The sequence below is a fragment of the Giraffa tippelskirchi genome, chromosome 3, assembly GCF_054371585.1.
Source record: "Giraffa tippelskirchi isolate mGirTip1 chromosome 3, T2T-mGirTip1v1.2.pri, whole genome shotgun sequence".
In the NCBI taxonomy this organism is placed as follows: Eukaryota; Metazoa; Chordata; class Mammalia; order Artiodactyla; family Giraffidae; genus Giraffa; species Giraffa tippelskirchi.
In genome coordinates, this window is record NC_137277.1 from 101,592,190 (window position 1) to 101,618,945 (window position 26,756).

The 26,756-nt window shown below is 39.2% G+C and overlaps 1 protein-coding gene across 3 annotated transcripts in view; it reads right to left on the minus strand.

Annotated features, from left to right (window-relative positions):
- The window catches only part of GPD2 (glycerol-3-phosphate dehydrogenase 2), a 246,551-nt gene that overhangs the window by 167,841 nt on the left and 51,954 nt on the right, over positions 1-26,756 (minus strand). For 2 of the 3 annotated variants that reach the window (XM_081580571.1, XM_081580572.1), the window contains exon 3: positions 26,314-26,722. The exons of the other annotated variant lie outside the window; for it this stretch is intronic. The gene's annotated coding sequence lies outside the window, so the exon portion shown is untranslated. The remainder of the gene's footprint in view (positions 1-26,313; positions 26,723-26,756) is intronic. 3 annotated transcript variants of the gene reach the window in all.

Genomic DNA, 26,756 nt, shown 5'->3' on the forward strand with positions numbered 1-26,756 from the left:
GGTCCTTCCTGGTGGCACATGCATTGCTCAGCCAAGATGTATGCCAGCGAGGATTTTGGGGGGTGGTAGACACATGACATCTCCTTTTGACCTTTCCCAAACTCTTCTGATTGATGTGGCTTATTATTTTCATAATAACAGGTTCCTTACTGGGACCTTCTATGACAAAATTACTCACCAAATGGTTACTCTGGTACCTGGCCAGGATGTGTGGTTTCAGTCAGTGTGTTTCCCCAAGCAATTTTTGACAGTCAGTGGATATTTGTTGAGCATCACCAGACTATTGTTCAGGGATACAGGCAACACCCAGTTGTGTATGTGTCTGGTGGTGAAACTAAAGTCGAATGCTGTTAAGAACAATAATGCATAGAAACCTACAATGGTCCTACAATAGGTCCATGAATCAAGGTAAATTGAAAGTGATCAAACAGGAGATTGCAAGAATGAACACTGAAATCTTAGGAATCAGTGAACAAAAATGGACAGGAAAGAGCGATTTTAATTCAGATGACCGTTATATCTACTGTGGGCAAGAATCCTTAGAAGAAATGGAGTAGCCATCATAGTCAACAAGAGTCTGAAATACTGTACTTGCATGCAAGCTCAAAAACAGAATGATCTCAGTTCGTTTCCAAGGCAAACCATTCAATATCACAGTAATCCAAGTTTACGCCCCCACCAGTATTGCTGAAGAAGCTAAAGTTGAACAGTTCTATGAAGACCTACAAGACCTTCTAGAACGAACACCAAAAAAAGATGTCCTTTTCATCATAGGAGATTGGAATGCAAAAGCAGGAAGTCAAGAGATACCTGAAGTAACAAGAAAGTTTGGCCCTGGACTACAAAATGAAGCAGGGCAAAGGCTAACAGAGTTTTGGCAAGAGAACACACTAGTCATAGCAAACACCCTCTTCCAACAACACAAAAGATGACTCTGCACATGGACATCACCAGATGGTCAATACCAAAATCAGATTGATTATATTCTTTGCAGCCGAAGATGGAGAAGCTCTGTACAGTCAGCAAAAACAAGACCGGGAACTGACTGTGGCTCAGATCATGAACTCTTTATTGCAAAATTCAGACTAAAATTGAAGCACATAGGGAAAACCACTGGGACACTCAGGTATGACCTAAATCAAATCCCCTGTGATTACACAGTGGAAGTACAAATAGATTCAAGGGATTAGGTCTGATAGAGTTTCTGAAGAACTATGGGCATAGGTTTGTAACATTGTACAGGATACCATCTCCAAGGAAAAAAATGCAGAAAGGCAAAAGACTAGAGATCTCTTCAAGAAAACTAAAGATACCAAGGGAACATTTCATGCAAAGATGGGCACAATAAAGGACAGAAACGGTATGGACCTAACGGAAGCAGAAGATATAAAGAAGATGTGGCAAGAATACACAGAAGAACTATACAAAAAAGATCTTCATGACCCAGATAATCATGATGGTGTGATCACTCACCTAGAGCCAGACATCCTGGAGTGCGAAGCCAAGTGAGCCTTAGGAAACATCACTACCAACAAAGTTAGTGGAGGTGATGGAGTTCCAGCTGAGATATTTCAAATCCTAAAAGATGATGCTGTGAAAGTACTGCACTCAATATACCAACAAATTTGGAAAACTCAGCAGTGGCCACAGGACTTGAAAAAGTCAGTTTTCATTCCAGTCCCAAAGAAAGTCAATGCCAAAGAATGTTCAAACTACTGCAAAAATGCACTCATTTCACATGCTAGCAAGTTAATGCTCAAAGTCCTTCAGGCTAGGCTTCAACAGCACGTGAACCAAGAACTTCCAGATGTTCAAGCTGGATTTAGAAAAGGCAGAGGAGCCAGAGATCAAATTGCCAACATCTGTTGGATAATAGAAAAAGAGAATTCCTGAAAAACATCTACTTCTGCTTCATTGACTATGCTAAAGCCTTTGACTGTGTGGATCACAACAAACTGCGGAAAATTCTTCAAGAGATGAGAATACCAGATCACCTGACCAGCCTTCTCAGAAACCCGTATGTAGGTCAAGAAGCAACAATTAAAACCAAACATGAAACAACCGACTGGTTCCAAATCGGGAAAGGAGTATGTCAAGGCTCTATATTGTCACTCTGCTTACCTGTACATCATGCGGAATGCCAGGCTGGATGAAACACAAGCCAGAATCAAGATTGCAGGGAGAAATATCAATAACCTCAGATATGCAGATGACAACACCCTCATGGCAGAAATCGAAGAGGAACTAAAGAGCCTCTTGATGAAGGTGAAAGAGGAGAGTAAAAAAGCTGGCTTAAAGCTCAACATTCATAAAACTAAGATCATGACATCTGGTCCCATCACTTCATGGAAAATAGATGGGGAAACAATGGAAACAGTGACAGACTTTATTTTCTTGGGCTCCAGACTCATTGCAGATGGTGACTGCAGCCATGAAATTAAGACACTTGTTCCTTCTAAGAAAAGCTATGACCAACCTAGACAGCATATTAAAAAGCATAGACATTATTTTGCCAACAAAGGTCCGTCTAGTCAAAGCCATGGTTTTTCCAGTAGTCATGTATGGATATGAGAGCTAGACAATAAAAAAGGCTGAGCACCGAAGAACTAATGCCTTTGAACTGTGGTGCTGGAGAAGACTCTTGAGAGTCCCTTGGACTGCAAGGAGATCAAACCAGTCAATCCTAAAGGAAATCAACCCTGAATATTCATTGGAAGGACTGATGTTGAAGCTGAAATTCCAATACTTTGTCCATCTGATGTGAAGAGCCAATTAATTGAAAAAGATCCTGATGCTGGGAAAGATTGAAGGTGGGAGGAGAAGGGGATGACAGAGGACGAGATGGTTGAATGGCATCATCAACTCAATGGGCTAGATGTGAGTTTGAGCAGCCTCTGGGAGATGGTGAAGGACAGGGAAGCCTGGCATGCTGCAGTCCATGGAGTCTCAAAGAGTTGGACATGACTGAGTGATGGAGCAGTAACAGGTGTTGGTGCTCTTATCAGATAGTTCTAATTGTAGCATGTTATAGACTCTAAGTTGACCTTTCTTCCAGGCAAGGTAAGATGAATTAATTAGGTTAGATATAAAAGAAGGAGTCATGGGTCTAGGGAAAATTGGAGAGAGCATACTACACGCTAAAGAGATTACCTCTCTGCCTAGGCCTGGTGGTCAAACTTTGTGCTACCAGCTAGAATAACAGATATTATATACTTCCTTCTGTGATACAATATGAAGTCTGCGTTATCATCTCAGAATTATCTTTGCCCCAAGTGTTTAATCTAAATTAGTCAAGCCTTTAAATCTGGACACAGGATAACTGACCCTTTTAAGACAATGTCATAGAAGAAAAGGAGGCTAGGGAGAGAGAGACTGATCTAGAATAAAGGTGACTTATGTAACATAACTAAGTGCAATATGTATGTTTTAATTGGATTCTGGCTTGAAAAGAAAATGAATGTGAAAGAAACTTTAGGAATGATGGGAAAATTTGAATATAGCCTGAGTAAAGATGAAAAAGAGAAAGATGACCTTAGGGAGTTATGATTGATTTTTTTTCTTCAGTGTGATAATAATATTGCAGTTATGTAGGAAACTATCCTTGTTTTAGAAATACATGTTAATATATTTAAGGATGAAGTAATATAACCACAGGTTACCCTGGTAGCTTAGCTCATAAAGAATCCGCCTGCGATACAGGAGACCCTGGTTCTATCCCTGAGTTGGGAAGATGCCCTGGAGAAGGGATAGGCTACCCCCTCCAGTATTCATGCGCTTCCTTGGTGGCTCAGATGGTAAAGAATCCGCCTGCAATGTGGGAGACTTGGGTCCGATCCCTGTTGGGAAGATCCCTGGGAGGAGGGCATGGCAACTGACTCTAGTATTCTAGCCTGGAGAATCCCCATGGACAGAGGAGCCTGGCAGGCTATACAGTCCATGGAGTCACAAAGCATCTGACACGACTGCACAATATAACAACTTTCAGATGATTCAGCAAAAGTATAAATGTACAGATATAAGTATTTAATTTTATAATAAATATTGGAAAACCTTAACAATTGTTGAATTTAGAAGTAGGTGAATAGATATTAATTTGTATTTCTATTCTTCATCTAGCCTTAAGATTTTCATAATCAAATTTTTGAGAAAAAAATAAACGGGGCAGTTTTTACACAACTTTGGCCCACTGCTATTATGGAGGAATTAGGCCCAGTGTTACTAGATATTCTGAATTTTCAAAAGATGCCTGAAATCTGGAATTTTTTGTAATGCTTCTCCCACTTAAGAAAATATCAGCAACCAATTTTAAAAACACATCATCAACAACAACAACAAAGCCTCTCTGCAGGCCTAATACCATGTATTTGGATGCTGAAGCTCTAGGCTCTCATCACCGTCTCTGATTCAGATCCTTTGCACCTTAATCCTTACACCTTGCCTCTGACCCTCCGCCTCTGATCTTCTTCTTTCTCAAAGTGGCATCTAGCCAACTTAGTCCTTTTCTCACCCTTGCTCTTCTTTTTCTCCCAACTGGTTTCTACCACTTTGTAGTTTCATTGAGCAGTTAGTGGATAATGTGAGAATGAATCAGGCTATGGATTTTTCTGGCATATCGGATGATTTAGCAAACTGGAGAATTGTTTAATAATTATCCTAGGGCACTAAACATTATCCTAATGATCTAAAGTAGTTATTAAACCTTCCCACTTAAGGTTATTAAATTGTAACATCTGTCTTCAGGAAGCATTTCTAGTGCATGTAATATTTGTAAAACATTTACAACTGCTTTTAGTTATATCTCAGACCCTATGATAAGTTTATAGGTTCCCCCCGCCCCTTATTTAATGGCTAAAAATACTAGGCATGGAGTCCTAAAGACAACTTGAGTCCTCTGCAGGAGAGCGTATTAGAGGCAGGCAAGCTTCCTGGATGACAGGCTGCTGTTTATCCAACTGCACCATGTTCTCTCCAGGCCTTGTTTGCTTTATTAGCTAATTACCAGGCTGCATATTCAACCCAGGTTCCAACTATATTAAGGGCTATTTACTAGCTAAAATCAATACTGTTTCGATTAGACACCTGGCGTGGCTTTTGGTAACTAAGCATTATTTGGGCTTCACTGCTTTTACTCCATCAGGGAGATGGGAAAGTGCTTTGTTTTGATTTTTTACACTTAGTGGCTACTGCTTTTAGCAGTAGGAGATAAAAGGGCAGTAGAGAGGCTTTGTCACAGCCGAGACTAGGAACACATACGTAATATTTACAGCACCAGGAAAGGGGCAAAGAAAAAATACAATGATGGACAGTGATTTCACTATTTTAAGGCTCTTATTTCATAGATAAATCTCTTTGGATAAATGTCTGGTGCACCAAGCACTGTATTACCCCTAAAATTAAAAACATAAATAAAAATACAGTCTCCAACCTTGTTAAGTTGGAAAGAAAATTGAAACAATAATAACTATTAAAGAGTGAAAACAGTAAACAGCAGATGTGGAACTGGGTTTGGACAGAGCATAGTAAATGGAGTGATTTATTTTGTCTAGAAAGAAAAATGCCCCCAAAGCCTTTTTTTGTTGGTGATGTTGGTGCAGTGAACAAAAAGTCCCTTTTTAATGTAGATATTTTATTATGAAAGTACAGTAATTCCCTTTTATCAGTGAGGGAACATTCCAAGCCCCCCAGTGGATCCTAAAACTGCAGGTAGATCACCAAATCCTATATATACTATGTTTTTTCCTATGCATGCATACCTGCAATAAAGTTGAATTTATAAATTAGGTACAGTAAGAGATTAACAAAAGTAACTAACAATAAAATAGAATAGTTATAAAAATATACTTAATAAAAGTTACATGAATGTAGTCTCTTTCTCAAAATATCTTATCGTACAAATTTAACACCTTTTCCATCTTAACTAAACAGTTACCATACACCTTGGCTGTAACTTTTTCAGTGTGCGATGCAAAACCAACGTGAATTTCTTTTTCTCTCCTCACAAGCTCACATAGAAGATTCTTTCTTACTGCAGATCTTAGCAACCTCAGCTCATGATTTCTTTTTCTTTCTGTATTAGGTCCAGAAGTTTCAGCTTACTTTATGGCTTCTCTTTGATATGTCTAAATTGCCACCATCACTCTTGAACTTTCAGACCAATATTAAGTAAAATAAGGGTTACTTGAGCACAAGCATGCAACATCCTATCTAATCTGATAACATAAACAGCCACTAAATAACTACTAGGCAGGCAGGATATACTGGGCAAAGGGATGATTCACGCCTGGGGAAGGACTGAGCAGGATGGCTTGAGATTTCATCACATCACTCAGAACAGTGCACAGCTTAAAACTTAAGAATTGTTTATTTCTGGAATCTCCCATTTACTATTTAAGAACCTCAGAAAACAGCAGGTAACTGAAATTGTGAAAAGCAAAACTGGATAAGAGGGACTACTACTGTAATCCATGGTTATTTTGTAAACATGAAAATATACAGACAAAATAGAGAAAGAAATTACTATGATCCTACTACTCAGATCACAACCTTTGCTAGTAGGCTGCTATAAACATATTATGAATTTTCTATTATATATATGTGCACAACTTTCTCAAACCCAAAAAACATGTGAAAATATAGGATTTGAGTCAGATTCTACCAAACCAAGGTCTTGTAACTTATTACCTTCATAACTTTGGGCAATCTGCTTACTCTCTCTGAGAACTGGTTTTCTTATCTATAATAAATAGGTAACAATACCTACCTTGGTGGGTTGTTATAAAGATAAAATGAGAAGAGAGAAAAAGTATGATACTTAGAACTATAATCTCAGAGGCATATAAAGCACTCAACATATTCATTCATCCAAAAAATATTTATTAAAAGCTCTCCATATATGCAGATGACACCACCCTTATGGCAGAAAGTGAAGAAGAACTAAAGAGCCTCTTGATGAAAGTGAAAGAGGAGAGTGAAAAAGGTGGCTTAGAACTCAACATTCAGAAAACTAAGATCATGGTATCTGGTCCCATCACTTCATGGCAAATAGATGGGAAAACAGTGGAAATAGTGGCAGATTTTAGTTTTTTGGACTCCAAAATCACTGCAGATGGTGACTGCAGCAATGAAATTAAAAGACACTTGGCTCCTTGGAAGGAAAGCTATGACCAACCTAGACAGCATATTAAAAAGCAGAGACATTACTTTGCAAACAAAGGTCTGTCTAGTGAAAGCTATGGTTTTTCCAGTAGTCATGTATGATGTGAGAGTTGGATTATAAAGAAAGCTGAGCACTGAAGAATTGATGCTTTTGAACTGTGGTGTTGGAGAAGACTCTTGAGAGTCCCTTGGACTGCAAGGAGATCCAGCTAGTCCATCCTAAAAGAGATCAGTCCTGAGTATTCATTGGAAGGAATGATGTTGAAGCTGAAACTCCAATACTTTGGCCACCTGATACAAAGAGCTGACTCATTGGAAAAGACCCTGATCCTGGGAAAGATTGAGGGCAGGAGGAGAAGGGGATGACAGAGGATGAGATAGTTGGATGACATCACTGACTCAATGGTCATGAGTTTGGGTAAACTCCGGGAGTTGGTGATGGACAGGGAGGCCTGGCGTGCTGCAGTCCGTGGGGTCACAAAGAGCTGGACATGACTAAGCGACTGAACTAAAGTGAACTGATATTAAGCACTTAGACCACATCAGTGAACTAAATTTAGTATTTAAGTATACTATTTTTTATAAATATTATAATTATTATTATATCCTGTAAGTCTTTTTTCACTTAGCATCATATAGAGAACATCTTTTTATGAAAATAAATATATGGATGTAGATTCATATCATCCTTTTTATTGGCTGTATAATACTTCAGTGGGATGAATCTATTCAGTCAATCACTTATTCAAGGACCTGCAGGGAATTCCCTGGGAGTCCAGTGGTTAAGACCTGGTTCTTTCTCTTCTGGGGCCAGGGTTTGATCCCTGGTCTGGGAACTAAGACCCTGAAAGCCACATGGTGTAGCCTGTAGAGGTGGCTTCCAATCTGTATTACAGACAACATGCATATCTTTGTATTCATGCTCCAAATATCTTTGTATTCATGTCCAAATGATTCTTAAGGATACATTTTTAAGTGGAATTATTGAGCCAAATTTGATGAACAAATAAAAATGTTTTAATACCTATGATTAGCTTGTACAAGGAAGGCTTTCAAGTAGAAGGGATATTAGAGCTGGGTGTTAAAGACTAGGCAGAAGAGATTAGGGAACAAAAGTGAGAGAAAGATGTCAGTAGGAATGAGCTCATTATCTTTCAGTTATTCTGAGGTCATACTCTAAACCAGGCATCTTTGGGGACTAAACAAATAATAAGGAATAGTAGTTTTCAAGAATGACTAATGTGAGGTAAAATATATAAAGGATAAGTTTTTTTTTTTTTACTTTCTACCCTCAAGAATATGCTAGACAGTTGGAACACTTTCTGGAATGCTAATGTGAACATTTTCATGATCCACAACACCAGGCAGAATTTTCAAGGAAGGCAAACCATTGTTACCTCTTAGCCCACTCTTCCAATGCACACTTAATCCTCTTTCTGCTCCCAACAAAAGTATAGAACTACAGGGCTCCTTGACACAAAGTTGTTGGGTTTTTGTTTGTTCTTTTTTAAATTTAATGTATGTAAAATTAGGGCTTCCCTGGTGGCTCAGTGGTAAAGAACCTGCCTGCCAAGGCAGGAGACACAGGTTTGATCCTTGGGTTGGGAAGATCCCCTGGAGGGGGAAATGGCAACCCACTCCAGTATTCTTGCCTGGGAAAACCCATGGGCAAAAGGAGCCTGGCTGGATACAGTCCATGGAGTCGAAAAAGAGTCGGACATGACTTAGCGACTAAACAACGATGTAAAAATAAACTGGGCCACTTATTTGAAAATGCTTTTCTGTAGAAGTAAAAGATACCTACATAGATTTTTGTCTCCGTAAAAACAGGTTGAGGACTAAGGATTTGCATTCTAATGAGCACCCCAAGCTAGTCTGGATTTAGGGAGTCCTCCAATTCCACCATGTTGAGCATCTCTGCTATAGTCCCTTGCCACTCAGAAGGCAGTTTCAGTATATACTTATGCAAAAGCATTACCTGAGTGCTTGTTGTTGTTGTTGAGTCATTAAGTCATGTCTGGCTCTTTGCAACCTTATAGACTGCATCACACCAGACTTCCCTGTCCTTTACCATCTCCTGAAGTTTGCTCACTCATGTCCATTGAGTCGATGATGCCGTCCAACCATCTCATCCTCTGTTAGCCCCTTCTCCTTCTGCCCTCAATCTTTCCCAGGATCAGGGTCTTTTCCAATGAGTCAGCTCTTCACATAAGGTGGCCAAAGTATTGGAGCTTCAGTTTCAGCATCATTCCTTCCAATGAATATTCAGGGTTGACTGCCTTTAGGATTGACTGGTTTGATCTCCTTACAGTCCAAGAGACTCTCAAGAGTCTTCCCAGCACCACAGTTTGAAAGCATCAATTCTCTGGCCTTCAACTTCCTTTATGATCCGACTCTTACATCCATACATGTCTACTGGAAAAACCATAGCTTTGACTGTAGGGACCTTTGTCGGCATAGAAATGCAGAATCTCAAACCTCACTTGAGACCTACTAGACAGAATCTGCACTTCAAATAATTTCCCGGACGATTTGCATGCACATTCAATTTTAATAAATCCTATTCTCTATGTTAAGTGTCAATAAATAAACTGAGTAGGTCCAACAAAGAAAAACTTTCCCATGAAAAGTTAGAAGACCCATCCACTTGGTTTTGGGGAAGGCCTAAAATTCATATACTACTGAATACTGAGAATATGCATCAAGAAACCTTGTGTCTCACATTCTTTTCAGCGACTAATCTGAGGAAAAAATCCCAGAAGGATAAATCAGTGAAACCAGTAGCATGTAAGAATCCAACACTAACATTTCAGGAAAAGTGATGAGGAAAAATGAGATAGAAATGATTTATTCATAGTTATCCCCCTCTATGTGTATATCAATTCCTAACTCTTTTCTAGGTATGAATGGCTTTATGAGGGAGTTGCAGCAAGTACTCAAAGTATCATCAATAAATGCAAAATGAAATAAAATTGGTTTTGGTTTTATTTCTCTTGTCAGTTTCTACTGAAGAACTTTTCAAATTATAAAATTATGCAGCTGAAACCAGAAGCAAATAAACGAAATGTTGGAATTTTTACTTAGCATTGCTAACTGGTATTTTAAGAGGTTCAAAATTGGTAGAAATGCATCTTGTTGAGTCACAAATGTCATTGTACTAATCTCTTATAGGGGTTCCCTGGTGGCTAAATAGATGGTAAAGAAACTGCCTGCAATGTGGGAGACCTGGGTTTGATCCCTGGGTTGGGAAGATCCCCTGGAGAAGAGAAACGTTACCCACTCCAGTATTTTTGCCTAGAAAACCCCAGGGACAGAGGAACCTGGAGGCTACAATCCATGGGGTCGCATAGAGTTGGACACAACTGAGTGACTAACACTTTATATAGGAATCTGGCTGAAGACAACAATCTTGTAACCAATCTGAATATTTATTAGGATATTGAAAGTTTCACTGAATAGTTAAATAATTATCTCAGATAAGTATGGTAGGATTGGAACAAATCTGAAAAGAAAAATATATGTTGGATGAAGTAACAATTTTCTATCCCGAAATTTCTTGTTTTTCAAATATACTTAGAAAAAAGTTTCAAAGTTTGCTAAACCTTATATATGCAAAGAAGTTTGGCTGTCCTTATGCTATAAGTTTATTTTAAATAAGGAAATGTTTGGTTTTAACCAAAAAAGAGAGACAGACAGACACAATTAACCATAGCGCCATAGACCACTTATTCACAAGTTTTTGATTAGTACTCAAAAGCATATGTCTCAAGGCATGTTTCACTATAAAATTACTCAGTTAAAATTTTTCTTATGCAAATTCAACCACATTTTGTCTCTTCATACTTGTTTTTGTTGATGATAAGGAGAAAGGTGATTTAAAAAAATAAACGAGGTCAAGAAAAATAAAAAAGCAGAATGGAAGTGGAAGAAATCCAGATGATATCAGTCAGTAAGAAGGTTTTATATTACTCAGATATATAAATTTAAAGCCAACAGTAACAAGAAGAAAAAAAGCTAAAAAAAAAAGTGCTAGCTCTTTTCTCATTAAAGAAATGCTATTTTTCCTGAAACTAAGCTTTATTATCAGCTATAATACTTCATGGTCCATTTGACTAGTCTCTAGAAATCTCTTTGTTGTCACTTTATGGTTCACTGTATTATATTTCTCAAAATTTTAGTATTTGTACATGTCTCTCACAATTTTACTTCCTTTGTTACATTTTTCTTCAGTTTACTTTTTAAAAAGTTTAACTACTTCTTAAGAAATAAATTTCATGAATTATACTTTAATATAAACAAATTAAAATAAATGAAAAAATTTAAATGTCCATATGCACCTAAAAGCATTTCATGAACCAAGAGCATCAGCAAATCCTGATGTAATAGGTGCTCAATAAATATTTGGTAAGTTAAGGAACAATCTTATTATTAGTAGCTTGTTTATGAACTTGAATACATAAACAAATACAGATACAAAGAGAAAATCATTGCCCATTCATCAAAGTTTTGTTCCAAATCATCAAGTCAATCATAATTTTCATCTTCTGGCATTTGTTTAATTTTATACAACCATTCACAGAGCTTACCTAATTACTGCTGCTGCTGCTGCTGCTAAGTCGCTTCAGTCATGTGCGACTCTGTGCGACCCCATAGACGGCAGCCCACCAGGCTCCGCCGTCCCTGGGATTCTCTAGGCAAGAATACTGGAGTGGGTTGCCATTTCCTTCTCCAGTGCATGAAAGGGAAAAGTGAAAGTGAAGTCGCTCAGTCGTGTCTGACTCTTAGCGACCCCATGGACTGCAGCCTACTAGGCTCCTCTGTCCATGGGATTTTCCAGGCAAGAGTACTGGAGTGGGGTGCCATTGCCTTCTCCGACCTAATTACTAGTATTAATCAACTACTATTTTCTAACTTTTCAGTGTTCCTTTTTATTGATCATTCACCTTGCAAAGAATGAGATCTAAAGGGGAAAAAAGAAAAAGAAAAAGAAAGTGACCCTAAACCAAATTCTGAGTAAAATTAGTTGATTCATCCTTCAATGAACACCTACAACGCATGAGGCATTGTTCTAGTTTCTGAAAATGGAAAGATAAATAAGACTTAATCCTGAATTCAGATTGCTTAACATTTCATGAGAAAACAAGTCAGTTAAACAGATAAATGTCATTCAGTGCAATAAATGTTACAAGAGAGATATGCTGAGGAGTGAGTGACCAACAATGCCTGAGGACAACCAAGGTGAGGTTTCAGTGGAGTCAGGTATTAGATAAACTCCAGTATCTGGCACCATATAAGACACGAATCATTCAGAAAACTCATGAACAGTGAAGGAACAGAGTCAAATGTCGACCACTTGGATAAACAGGGGTAAAAAAAAAAATCAATCCAGATCTAAGCTGTCCAGTATGCCAGGCAAATTAGTTTCACCTTTAGAATAAAGTGATATAAAATATGTGGAGACTTTGAAATATTCTCATTTAATTTTAAACAATGAATCCTAATACACGTAATCCCAATTACATTTAAGTAATATTTTTCATTTTCCAATATGATTTCAAAGGATGAATTATTTTAACTCTTATATAAGTGAGATTATTGGGGAAAGTATAAAATGGAGTAGAAGACAACCTGTGATCTGATGCCAGCTCTACCAGTTAACTGGTTCCTGTCTTAGTCAAACTACAGCTTCTCTGGGCCTGAATGCTTTTCAGCTTTGAAAACAACTAACGTTGAGTTGTAGTTGTAAAATACATTCAGTCTAACTACTTCTAACCATTGTCATTGCTACCATCTGTCCCAGCCTCCATCACGTTTCGCATGGATTATTGAAATACTCTCTTACCTAGACTCCTTGCTATCTTTCTTGCCCCCATTTACTCTATTGTCAACTTAGCAGCCAGACTACTTCTGTTAAGTACTATTAATTAAGTAAAACCATTCCTCTGCCAAAAACCTTCCAGTGGCGTTCCATATCATTCAGAGCAAAAGCCAAATTCCTTACCTAGCCACCACCTGCCCACTGTCTCCCTAATCTCATTTCCCATTACTTTCATCCACCTTTATCTCATTCCAACCACAGGATCTCCTTGCTGCTTCCTTAAAAAATCACCTTCCACCTCAGGGACTTTGGAATTTACACTTTCTATTCTCTCTCAAAGAATACCCTTCCCCCTTGACACATCTTCCCTGGAATGTCACTTCCTCAGTGGGGCCTTCCCTCACTACCTTATTTACAATTTTAGTCTCTTACCAACATTATGTTTTACCTTCCCGATGGCTCAGCAGGTAAAGAATCCGCCCGCAATGCAGTAGACACAGGAGATGAGGGTTTGATCCCTGAGTCGGGAAGACCCCCTGGAGGAGGAAATGGCGACCCACACCAGTATTCTTGCCTGGGAAATCCCATGGATAGAGGAGCCTGACAGGCTATAGTCTAAAGGGTCACAGAGAATCAGACATGACAGAGCACACACACACCAACATTATATAACCCCTTTCCCTGGTCTATTTTTCCCACAGCTCTTAACAACTATTTACAGAACTATACACTGTCTTCTTATATTGCATCTTTTTTTTTCAAATCTTCCCATTTAGAATGTTAGTGCCAGGAGGGTAGGGATTTTTGTCTCTTTTATTCAAGGATGTAGCCTCAGTGACTTGAAGAGTATCTGGCACATAATTTAAAAGCCTCAAAAAATATTTCATGAATGACTAATTAATGACAAGTAAAGACTTTGAATTAGACTTTCTTCTTGTTCTATTCTTCAACAGTTAAATAACAGAATGTGTGTTCATTATACTATCTAAAAGACAGAGGAAATAGGAGCACATTCACTCATCATCATTATATCTAGATAGTTATTATGTAATATCTTCATGTTCTTATCTAACAACATATATTAAATACCTACTGATCCTTTCTGGGACTGTCACTGTTATTTAGAATATATATGAAAAGACTGATGACATCCTCTGTTTTAAAAAATGCAAATGTCATTGAAATTATAATCATTTGAAGAGTAAGTACTCATTAAAGTAATGCTGGTACTAAATAACCTAAGAAAAAGTTTTTAACATGTCATCTACTTTTTTTTTTCTTTTGGCCATGCTGTGTAGTGTGCAGGGTCTTAGTTCTTTGACCAGGAATCAAATTTGTGCTCCCTGCATTGGGAGCGCAGAGTCTTAACTGTTGGACAGCCTGGGAAGTCACAGATCTCATCCACTTTGAATGTAAAAGTTAATTTTTTTAAATAAAGTTTACCAATAATATGATGCCAATAAAGCCACAGAAATGTGACAGAGCTACAGAGCTGGAAAGTAACCTGAGATCATTTGCTTCATACCCTTTCCATCAAGCATGTGAATATCTAGACTATTTGTGTGTGTGCTAAGTTGCTTCTGCTTTACTTTTGCTTTATTGACTATGCCAAAGCCTTTGACTGTGTGGATCACAACAAACTGTGGAAAATACTTCAAGAGGTGGGAATACCAGACCACCTGAGAAATCTGAGAAATCTGCCTGCTGAGAAATCTGTATGCAGTTCAAGAAGCAACAATTAAAACTGAACATGAGACAACAGATTGGCTCCCAATCAGGTGAGGAGTACGTCAAGACTGTATATTGTCACTCTGCTTATTTAACTTATATGCAGAGTACATCATGAGAAACACTGGGCTGGAGGAAGCACAAGCTGGAATCAAGATTGCTGGGAGAAATATCAATAACCTCAGATATGCAGATGACACCACTCTCATGGCAGAAATTGAAGAAAAACTAAATAACCTCTTGATGAAAGTGAAAGAGGAGAGTGAAAAACCTGGCTTAAAACTCAACATTCAGAAAACTAAGATCATGCCATCCCATCACTTCATGGCAAATAGATGGGGAAACAGTGGAAACAGTGATAGACTTTATTTTCCTGGGCTCCAGACTCACTGCAGATAGTGACTGCAGCCATGAAATTAAAAGACACTTGTTCCTTGGAAGAAAAGCTATAACTAGCCTAGACAACTTATTAAAAAGCAGAGACATTACTTTGCCAAAAAGGTTCGCCTACTCAAAGCTTGGTTTTTCTAGTAGTCATGTATGGATGTGAGAGCTGGACTATAAAGAAAGCTGAGCACTGAAGAATTGATGTTTTTGAACTGTGGTGTTGGAGAAGACTCTTGAGAGTCCCTTGGACTGCAAGGAGATCCAACCAATCAATCCTAAAGGAAATCATCCCTGAATATTCATTGGAAGGACTGATGCTGAAGCTGAAACTCCAATACTTTGGCCACCTGATGCGAAGAACTGACTCATTCGGAAAGACCCTGATGCTGGGAAAGATTGAAGATGGGAGGAGAAGGGGACGACAGAGGAGATGGTTGGATGGCATCAGTGACTCAACGGACATGAGTTTGAGTAAATCCAGGAGTTGGTGATGGACAGGAAAGCCTGGCATGCTGCAGTCCATGGGGTTGAAAAGAGTTGGACAGACTGAACTGAACTAAGTTGCTTCAGTCGTGTCTGACTCCTTGTGATCCTATGGACTATAGCCCACAAGGCTGCTCTGTCCATGGGTATTCCCAAGCAAGAATACTGGAGTGGGTTGCCATTTCTTACTCCAGGGAATCTTCCCGACCTAGGGATCAAATCCGTGTCTCCTGAATCAGCAGGCGGGTTCTTTACCACTAGCGCCACCTGGGAAGCCCATCTAGACTATTTAGGATCCAAGTATTCCTTAGGATGGGGCTTCCCAGGTGGCACAGTAATAAAGAATCTGCCTGCCAATGTAGGAGAAGCAGGAGACACAGGTTTGATCCCTAGATTGGGAAGACCTTCTGGAGTAAGAAAGGGCAACCTACTCTGGTATTCTTGCCTGGAAAATTACATGGACAGAGGAGCCTCGTGGTCTACAGTCCATGGGGTTGCAAACAGGAGGACATGACTGAGCGCACACACATTTCTTAGGATAGAAACATACTTCGATATATCTGTGAGAAGCATTATAAATACTTTCATATAATAGATCTATTCCATACATTTTAAGGTGAATGTTTGACCTCACATGTTAACTATCTGTACTTGTGCTTTAGCATCAATTATTACAGAACTGTTGAACTTAACTCAGTTTATATACAATTTGAAGAATTAAAAACACAGGTAAGTAGTACATTGTATGTTAATTATGTTTTAGTCTGCTTTAAAATGTCAGTTCTGAAAGCAGTTTCACTTAAAATGCTAAAATGAAAGTAGATTAATGACACATGTTCTCTATATTTTCTATTACCATTTAAAAATTTGTGACAGCAAGATTGACATTAGGGGCTTCCCAGGAGGTAAAGAACCTGCCTGCTAAGGTAGGAGTCACAAGAGACGAGTCCTCAATCCCTGGGTCGGGAAGATCCCCTGAAAGAGGAAATGGCAACCCACTCTAGTATGCTTGCCTGGAAAATTCCATGGACAGAGCAGCCCCTGGTTCATGGGGCCATAAAGAGTCAAACACGACTGAAGGAATAAGCACACATAAGAATGACATCAAGACCCTATCCTTCAATTATAAGGAAAATCAATATTTGTCTCCAAGTAATTTGTACATTTGCACCAAAACTTTTAAATTTAACACTGCAAATTATTTAAGTTGAAGTGACCGAATTTTTGAGGCAAACTAAATCCAACTGAATACTTCCTGCTGATTCACTAATTGTGTTAAATAGATAAATCACTTAATCTACATTCTCCACACTCCCATGGAAGAAAATTCAGGAATTTAGAATTAAAAAACTGTCTGCCTCTTTAAAATGGTAGCTTTAATTTTTTAACCTTCAGTTTCTACACTATTAAAACAGGGAAATATTAGCTAACACAGAATTGTTACAAAGCAAAATCACTGTGAAAGTACTCCATAAGTATACTATAAATATAAAAGGTCATGAAGATTAGTAGTCTTGACATCATCTCTACCAAAATAGCCACAAAAAGTATAAGCAAAGATTATGAAATATTGATGAAATACAGAACTGCTTTTTTGCTAACTCAGCAAAAATAGGTAGTTTTTGTAGTTTCTTTTCTACTACTACGTAGTAGAGTAGTATGTAGTTTCTTCTCTTAGTTTTATATTTATTGGTCCTTATAACTATGTTGCTCATCTTTATACTGATTATAAGGATATTTTATAATTGTTTTTGTTGTTTGGTCACTCAGCAGTGTCCAACTCTTTGTGACCCCACAAACTGCAGCATGCCAGACTCCCCTGTCCTTCACCATCTCCTGGAGCTTGCTCAAACTCATGTCCATTGAGTCAGTGATGCCATCCAACCACCTCTTCCTCTGACATCTCCTTCTCCTCCTGCCTTCAATCTTTCCCAGCATCAGGGTCTTTTCTAATGAGTTGGCTTTTTGCATCAGATGGCCAAAGTATTGGAGCCTCAGCTTCAGCATCAGTCTTTCCAATGAATATTCAGGGTTGATTTCCTTCAGGATTGGCTGGTTTGATCTCCCTGCTGTCCAAGGGATTCTCAAGAGTCTTCTCCAGCACCATAGTTTGAAAGCATCAGTTCTTTGGTGCTCAGCCTTCTTTATGGTCCAACTCTCACATCTATACACAACTACTGGAAAAACCATAGCTTTCACTAGACAGACCTTTTTTGGCAAAATAATGTCTCTGCTTTTTAATATGCTGTCTAGGTTGGTCATAGCTTTTATTAGAAGGAACAAGCGTCTTTTAATTTCATGGCTGCAGTCACCATCTGCAGTGAGTCTGGCACCCAAGAAAATAAAGTCTGTCACTGTTTCCATTGTTTCCCCATCTATTTGCCATGAAGTGATGAGACCGATACTATAATCTTCATTTTTTGAATGTTGAATTTTAAGCCTGCTTTTTCACTCTCCTTTTTCGCTTTCATCAAGAGGCTCTTTAGTTCCTCTTCACTTCTGCCATAAGGGCAGTGTCATCTGCATATCTGAGGTTATTAATATTCTTCCCCACAATCTTGATTCCAGCCTATGCTTCATCCAGCCTGGTATTTTGCATGATGTGCACTGCATATAAGTTAAATAAACAAGGTGACAATATAGAGTCTTGACGTACTCCTTTCTCAATTTTGAACCAGTTCATTGTGTCTGGTTCTAACTGTTGCTTCTTGACCTGCACACAGGTTTCGCAGGAGACAGGTAAGGTGGTCTGGTGTTCTCATCTCTTTAACAATTTTGTACAGTTTGTTGTGATCTTGATTCTCATTTCTTAGTATTAACAACTAACATTTATTGATCTAAGTCTATTATTTGCCAGATACTGTGGGAGAATTTTATGTGTGTTGGCCCATTTACTTCTCAGGAAAACCCTAAGAGGTAAGTACAATCGTGTGTGCATTTTACCAAGAAAAAAAATGAGACAGAGAGGTTAATGCTTTGCCTAAGCTCAGAGAACTAGAGATGGAAATGGAATTCAAACCTTGATAGCCTGACCTGATCCTGAACTTTTATCTAATATATCATGTGACAAGTGTCTCAAACAACTGTCTAAAGGCTGATGGATAAAGCTTACCTCTTTATTACTCAACACTGCTAGGAGAAGCTTTGGGTGTTCTGTTTTACGAGTGCTCTCAACTGACTTGGGCAAGCAGTTTCACTCAGGCTGGCAAACTGAGCCAAAGAAACTTCTTAGTATCTGAGCAGACTTAGTTTTTCTGGCCAGGTATAATATTCCTCAAGACCATGAAGGATTCTATAGGAAGAATTCCTATCAATGATCCAAACATTTGGATGTTAGTTTAACAGCATGTACTAGTTCTATAATAGGGGATCATTAAGTCAGAATATTATATTTTATAATATATACATTATATCAGAATATTCGAATTATATTTGGAATTCTGTACCCTTCTGAGGGACTTCAGGTTTAATGACCCTTAAGATCATAGTGGAAGCTACTTGGTGCTAAAGGAAAAACTGCTAGTAATAGCCATTGAAGCAACTGTTTAATATATAGAACGTAGCTGAAATTTATACAAATGAAATAGAAAGTAAATCTCCTGTGGGTCCATTATAGACCAGTTGTCAAGTGTGTAAGTTCTAGGGGCTTCCCTGGTGGCTCAGTGGTAAAGAATTCGGCTGCCAATGCAGGAGACACGGTTCGATCCCTGATTTGGGAAGATTGCACATGCAACTAAGCCCATGTGCCACACTACTGAGTCTATGCCCTTGAGTTCAGGAGCCACAACTACTGAGCCCACATGTCACAACTTCTGAAGCCTATGCATCCTAGTTCCTATGCTCCGCAGTAAGAGAAGCAACCTCAATGAGAAGCCCACATACCACAACTAGAGAAAGTCTGTGCGCAGCAACAAAGACCTAGCATAGCCAAAAATAAATAAATTAAATTTTAAAAAAAAAAGATATTCTGGAAGGGAATCTCTTAAATAAATCTCTTTATTTTTTTAAAGAGTGTAAGTTCTAGAGTCATATTTCCAATTCTCCACTTACTTTTTAAAGGATTTTAAGCAGTTACTTAAACCTTAATTTCTTCCATCTGTTAACTAAAAGTGTTCTAGTTTATGTAATTTCTTTGTTGTTAGTTCAAGCTGAACAACGACTAATTTCTAAAAAATACTGCATGCAGTTTTAGTTATTTTCACCTACCCTGTTATTTTTCTTCCATTGCATAAGGTTAGTGTTAGAAGTGTTAAAAAAAAAAAAATCACATTAAAATGGAAATAATTTGTCTGTTAGACATTCAGTTAATTGACCAAATCGAATACTCCTCTCATCAGTGCAATACCCTTTTTGGGTAAACATTGTGTATACATAACAGAGGAAAGGGGAAGAGTGAAGAGGTCTCCAAGTAACAAATAGCAGTATTAACATTTTAAGCACAAACTCCAGATAAGATGGTTCATGAATGTTAAGGAACAAAACAAAGTCAAATGGTATATGACTTTGCAATACAGCCCCTTACAGTAAATGAAGGTAAAGAAAAATAAGGAAAAATGTGTTGATGGTTCTTAGTGTTCAAAGTTAAATCTGTAAGTTTCTATTAAGATACCTTACTCACTTTCACAACTTCTGTGCTGAGATGATTCAATCTTTGATGGAAAAAGTTCAAGGTATTTACAAACAATTCAAAAAACAGATTTGTCTATTATATTAGGACACACAGAAAATTAAATCTGTGCAAAATGCTGAGGAGACATAAAATTAAGACGTTGCTTTGCCTCTATTCTATAGACCAATGGCATCCAATTTGCAGCCTTAGGGACTTAGATTAACTGAGCCTTCTGAGTACTGACTTAAAGTAGGTAAATGCCCCAAAGAAATAACAGGATGCAAGGGAGCTGCGAGTCATTTCCAAGAGCATGTCTGGGGGCCACAAGGACAAGGACACAATAGAATCAGTTCAGTCGCTCAGTCATGTCCGCCTCTTTGCAACCCCATGAACTGCAGCTCGCCAAGCCTCCCATAGAACACACATCAACAACAACAAAAAAGCCAGAGGGCTTTCCTGGTGGCTCAGTGGTAAAGAATCTGCCTGCCATTGCAGGAGACACAAGAGACTCAGGTTCAATCCCTGGATTGGGAAGATCCCCTGGAGAAGGAAACGGCAACCCACTCCAATATTCTTGCCTGGGAAATCCCAAGGACAAAGAAGTCTGGCGGTCTACGGTCCATGGGGTGGTCACAGAAGATACGGAAACAACTGAGTGGCTAAATAACAATATATTATATATCTGTGTTTGTTGGATTGTGTTGTTTAAAAAAAAAAAACAGCTAGAATTTGAGAGCAGAGGCTCTGTGGTGTGTCAGCACTTGCAGGGTTTGGCATAGGATGTGCTAGTTCAAATATAGGAAAGTCAGATCTTTCTGTGAACCTGCTGTACTGTAATTGTCATGAGTATGCTCTAGTTTTGAACAAAGATGTTTGAAAGATAATTCACTCCCGGTCAGAGAGGCTTTCTTGCCCCTTAATGTTATTTTGCATACGTTGTATATTTTAAATGTAACCTAGAAGTGACAGTCTGAGCCCTTCTTATCCTTAGATGAGTTGCACAAAGCTAAAGTGTTCCTCCCTATTCCAAACCGAGTATCCCCAACCAGAGACACACTTTTTTTTTTCTTTTATATATTAACAGCCTTGATAAAGTGACAGCTGGTTCTAGCTCTTCAGCTGCTTGCTTAGGAGATCATTTCTGCTGCATATAACATATTTTCCTTATAATTTAAATCCATTATATGACAAGATATCTTTGTTTGTTCAAAACTAAAGAGAAGATTGCTTTCCGCATGCATTTTCCAGTATCAGTCAGAATATCTGAACACTGATTTGCATACAACATTGCTTTAGGGACTACGGAGAGGAGCTGCCCCAGGCGGCGGCCGAGAGGAGCTACCCAGCGCTCGAGGCCGGGGGCGGCGGCTGAGAGGAGTTACCCCAGCTCCAAGGAGCCGCGGCTGCCTGGGCACAGGAGGGCCAAGAGGAGTTACTCCACATTCAAGGTCAGGAGGAGCCGCCGTGAGTAGATACCCCTTGTCCACGGTAAGGAGCAGCGGCTGCACTTTGCTGGAGCATCTGTGAAGATAGACCCCACGTCCAAGGTAAGAGAAACCCAAGTAAGACGGTAGGTGTTCCGAGAGGGCATCAGAGGGCAGACACACTGAAACTATAATCATAGAAAACTAGCCAATCTGATCCCACGGACCACAGCCTTGTCTATCTCAGAAACTAAGCCATGCCGTGTGGGGCCTCCCAAGACGGACGGGTCATGGTGGAGAGGTCTGACAGAATGTGGTCCACTGGAGAAGCGCATGGCAAACCACTTCAGTATTCTTGCCTTGAGAACCCCATGAACAGTATGAAAAGGCAAAAAGATAGGGCACTGAAAGATGAACTCCCCAGGTCGGTAGGTGCCCAATATGCTACTGGAGATCAGTGGAGAAATAACTCCAGAAAGAATGATGGGATGGAGTCAAAGCAAAAACAACACCCAGTTGTGGATGTGACTGGTGATAGAAGCAAAGTCCGATGCTGTAAAGAGTAATACTGCATAGGAAACTGGAATGTTAGGTCCATGAATCAAGGCAAACTGGAAGTGGTCAAACAGGAGATGGCAAGAGTGAACGCTGACATTCTAGGAATCAGCGAACTAAGATGGACTGGAATGGGTAAATTTAACTCAGATGACGATTTTATCTACTACTGTGGGCAGGAACCCCTTAGAAGAAATGGAGTAGCCATCATGGTCAACAAAAGAGTCCAAAATGCAGTACTTGGATGCCATCTCAAAAACGACAGAATGATCTCTGTTCGTTTCCAAGGCAAACCATTCAATATCACAGTAATCCAAGTCTATGCCCCGACCAGTAACGCTGAAGAAGCTGAACTTGAACAGTTCTACGAAGACCCACAAGACCTACTAGAATTAACACCCAAAAAAGATGCCCTTTTCATTACAGGGGACTGGAATGCAAAAGTAGGAAGTCAGGAAACACCTGGCATAACAGGCAAATTTCATCTTGGAGTATAGAATGAAGCAGGGCAAAGGCTAATAGAGTTTTGCCAAGAGAACGCACTGGTCATAGCAAACACCCTCTTCCAACAACACAAGAGAACACTCTACACATGGACATCACCAGATGGTCAACACTGAAATCAGACTGATTATATTCTTTGCAGCCAAAGATGGAGAAGCTGTATGCAGTCAGCAAAAACAAGACTGGGAGTGGACTGTGGCTCAGATTATGAACTCCTTATTGCCAAATTCAGACTTAAATTGAAGAAAGTAGGGAAAACCACTAGACCATTCAGGTATAACCTAAATCAAATCCCTTATGATTATACAGTGGAAGTGACAAATAGATTTAAGGGACTAGATCTGATAGACAGAGTGCCTGATGAACTATGAACAGAGGTTCGTGACATTGTACAGGAGACAGGGATCAAGACCATCCCCATGGAAAAGAAATGCAGAAAAGCAAAATGGCTGTCTGAGGAGGCCTTACAAATAGCTGGGAAAAGAAGAGAAGCGAAAAGCAAAGGAGAAAAGGAAAGATATTCCCATCTGAATGGAGAGTTCAAAAGAATAGCAAGGAGAGATAAGAAAGCCTTCCTCAGCGATCAATGCAAAGAAATAGAGGAAAACAACAGAATGGGAAAGACTAGAGACCTCTTCAAGAAAATTAGAGATACCAAGGGAACATTTCATGCAAAGATAGGCTCGATAAAGGACAGAAATGGTATGGACCTAACAGAAGCAGAAGATATTAAGAAGAGGTGGCAAGAATACACAGAAGAACTGTACAAAAAAGATCTTCACGACCCAGATAATCACAATGGTGTGATCACTCACCTAGAGCCAGACATCCTGGAATGTGAAGTCAAGTGGGCCTTAGAAAGCATCATTACGAACAAAGCTAGTGGAGGTGATGGAATTCCAGTTGAGCTATTTCAAATCCTGAAAGATGATGCTGTGAAAGTGCTGCACTCAATATGCTAGCAAATCTGGAAAACTCAGCAGTGGCCACAGGACTGGAAAAGGTCAGTTTTCATTCCAATCCCAAAGAAAGGCAATGCCAAAGAATGCTCAAACTACCGCACAATTGCACTCATCTCACACGCTAGTAAAGTAATGCTCAAAATTCTCCAAGCCAGGCTTCAACAATACACGAACTGTGAACTTCCAGATGTTCAAGCTGATTTTAGAAAAGGCAGAGGAACCAGAGTTCAAATTGCCAACATCTGCTGGATCACTGAAAAAGCAAGAGATTTCCAGAAAAACATCTATTTCTGCTTTATTGACTATGCCAAAGCCTTTGACTGTGTGGATCACAATAAACTGTGGAAAATTCTTTAAGTGATGGGAATATCAGACCACCTGACCTGCCTCTTGAGGAACCTGTATGCAGGTCAGGAAGCAACAGTTAGAACTGGGCATGGAACAACAGACTGGTTCCAAATAGGAAAAGGAGTGCATCAAGGCTGTATATTATCACCCTGCTAATTTAACTTATATGCAGAGTACATCAAGAGAAACGCTGGGCTGGAAGAAACACAAGCTGGAATCAAGATTGCCGGGAGAAATATCAATAACCTCAGATATGCAGATGACACCATCCTTATGGCAGAAAGTGAAGAGGAACTAAAGAGCCTCTTGATGAAAGTGAAAGAGGAGAGTGAAAAAGTTGGCTTAAAGCTCAACATTCAGAAAACTAAGATTATGGCATCTGGTCCCATCACTTCATGGGAAATAGATGGGGAAACTGTGCAAACAGTGTCAGACTTTATTTTTGGGGGCTCCAAAATCACTGCTGATGGTGATTGCAGCCATGAAATTAAAAGACGCTTACTCCTGGGAAGGAAGGTTATGACCAACGTAGATAGCATATTTAAAAGCAGAGACATTACTCTGCCAACAAAGGTCCATGTAGTCAAGTCTATGGTTTTTTCAGTAGTCATGTATGGATGTGAGAGTTGGACGGTGAAGACAGCTGAGCGCCGAAGAATTGATGCTTTTGAACTGTGGTGTTGGAGAAGACTCTTGAGAGTCCCTCGGACTGCAAGGAGATCCAACCAGTCCATCCTAAAGGAGATCAGTCCTGGGTGTTCATTGGAAGGACTGATATTGAAGCTGAAACTCCAATATTTTGGCCACTTCATGCGAAGAGTTGACTCATTAGAAAAGACCCTAATGCTGGGAAGGATTGGGGGCAGGAGGAGAAGGGGACAACAGAGGATGAGATGGATGGATGGCATCACCGACTCTATGGACATGGATTTGGGTAGACTCCGGGAGTTGGTGATGGACAGGGAGGCCTGGTGTGCTGCCATTCATGGGGTCGCAAAGATTCAGACACGACTGAGTGACTGAACTGAGCTGAACTGAAACACAATCTGCAGCAGTGGCCACAGGACTGGAAAAGGTCAGTTTTCATGCAAACAGAACAACTGTATAAATCTTTCTCTGACCAAAAGTATAATGTTAGAGGAAGGTATGAGTACAGTAAAAAATGAAATATTTTTGGTAAATATTTAAGAGGTAAATTTTGACAGGGACTAGAAGGAGCTCAGATAAGGAGCTCCTTCAATACAAGGAGCTCAGAAAAGTAAAATACAAAGAGGTTTGTTTATATACAAATAACCTGAAAAATCAATCTAAAAATGAGAAACATTCTAGTAAACAGGGTCCATCAATAGAGGATTGATTACATTATGTTCTCTCTCTCTGTCTCTCTCTCTCCCAACCTCCACCACCCCCATGACTGTACTAGAATGGAGGAAAAATTTTACTTCTTACTTTGTATCTTTTTGTGTTGTTTGCATTTTTATAACATACATGCTTTGCTTTTTACTTTTTATGATTTTTTTAGCTGGGGAGAGCTCAGTAGTCTAGAATTGAGCTACTCATACTTTCTGTTCATGATACATTATTCTTATCAGACCACACCTCTTCGTTGTTTTGTTCATGTATTTATTGACTTTTATCCCCATATCCTATTTAATTCCCTTTGCCTCCCCATAAGCCATCACTATACTGTGCTTAATATACATCTTTTGTTTATATGTGACCTTACAAAAGATGTATTGTTTTGCTTACATTATTTTAAACTCATATAATATTGTCATCTTTGTAGCTTACATTTGTAGCCTGCCAGGCTCCTCTGTCCATGGAACTCTCCAGGCAAGAATACTGGAATGAGTCGCAATTCCCTTCTCCAGGGGATCTTCCTAACCCAGGGATTGAACCCAGGTCGGAATCAAACCCAAGTTGGAATCAAACCGAAGTTGGAATCAAACCCAGGTTGGAATCAAAGCCGGGTCTCCCGCATTGCAGGCAGATTCTTTACCAACTGAGACATCAGGGAAGCCCCTACATTATTTACTAGGTACTATGTTTTTGAAAGCATCCATGTTCCTCTGTAATACATCTGACCCGACACCTTCTACATGCTGCATACAAGCCATGGTGTGTCCCATCACCATTCAAGTGCGAGGCTCTGGGTGACTACACAGGACACACTTCTATGAAGCTGGCCCTGGATCTAGCAGGGTTTAGAAAATGTCGTCACGCCCGGGATCCACTGAGGTTGGTGAACAAGAGTAATGTAATGAAATCAGTGTTTTAAAAAATATAGACCTCTCTTGGGAGTAATTCTGCAATATGTATGGAAAATTTAAATGCACTTACCCTTTGACTTATCAGTTGCACCTCTAGGAATTTATCCCGTAACATGTTCTACACTTGAGCAAAATGGCATTTGTTCAAGGATATTCACTGCAGTTTATTTCCACTAATGAAAGATCAGAGATAGTCTGTCCTCTGTTAACGACCTGGCTAAGGTAATGATGGCTCCTTCATGTAGTGGACATTCTCATCATCTTCATGCATCTTAGCATTACAGCTGCAGTCTTCATTTCCCTGCCTTGACTCAATCCTTAGAAAACTTGGCCTTGGGGCACTATTTGTGATTGTGAGATGGAATAAATAAAGTTTTAATTCCTAATCAGTAAAAAGCAGTTAAAAATGATAGAACCATTAAAAAGAAAGAAGTATCTTCCCATGTACTCGGAAGGAAATTTTCCTGAGATCCATTTTTCTGAAAAAAAGAAAGAAGAGAGAAAAGACAATGA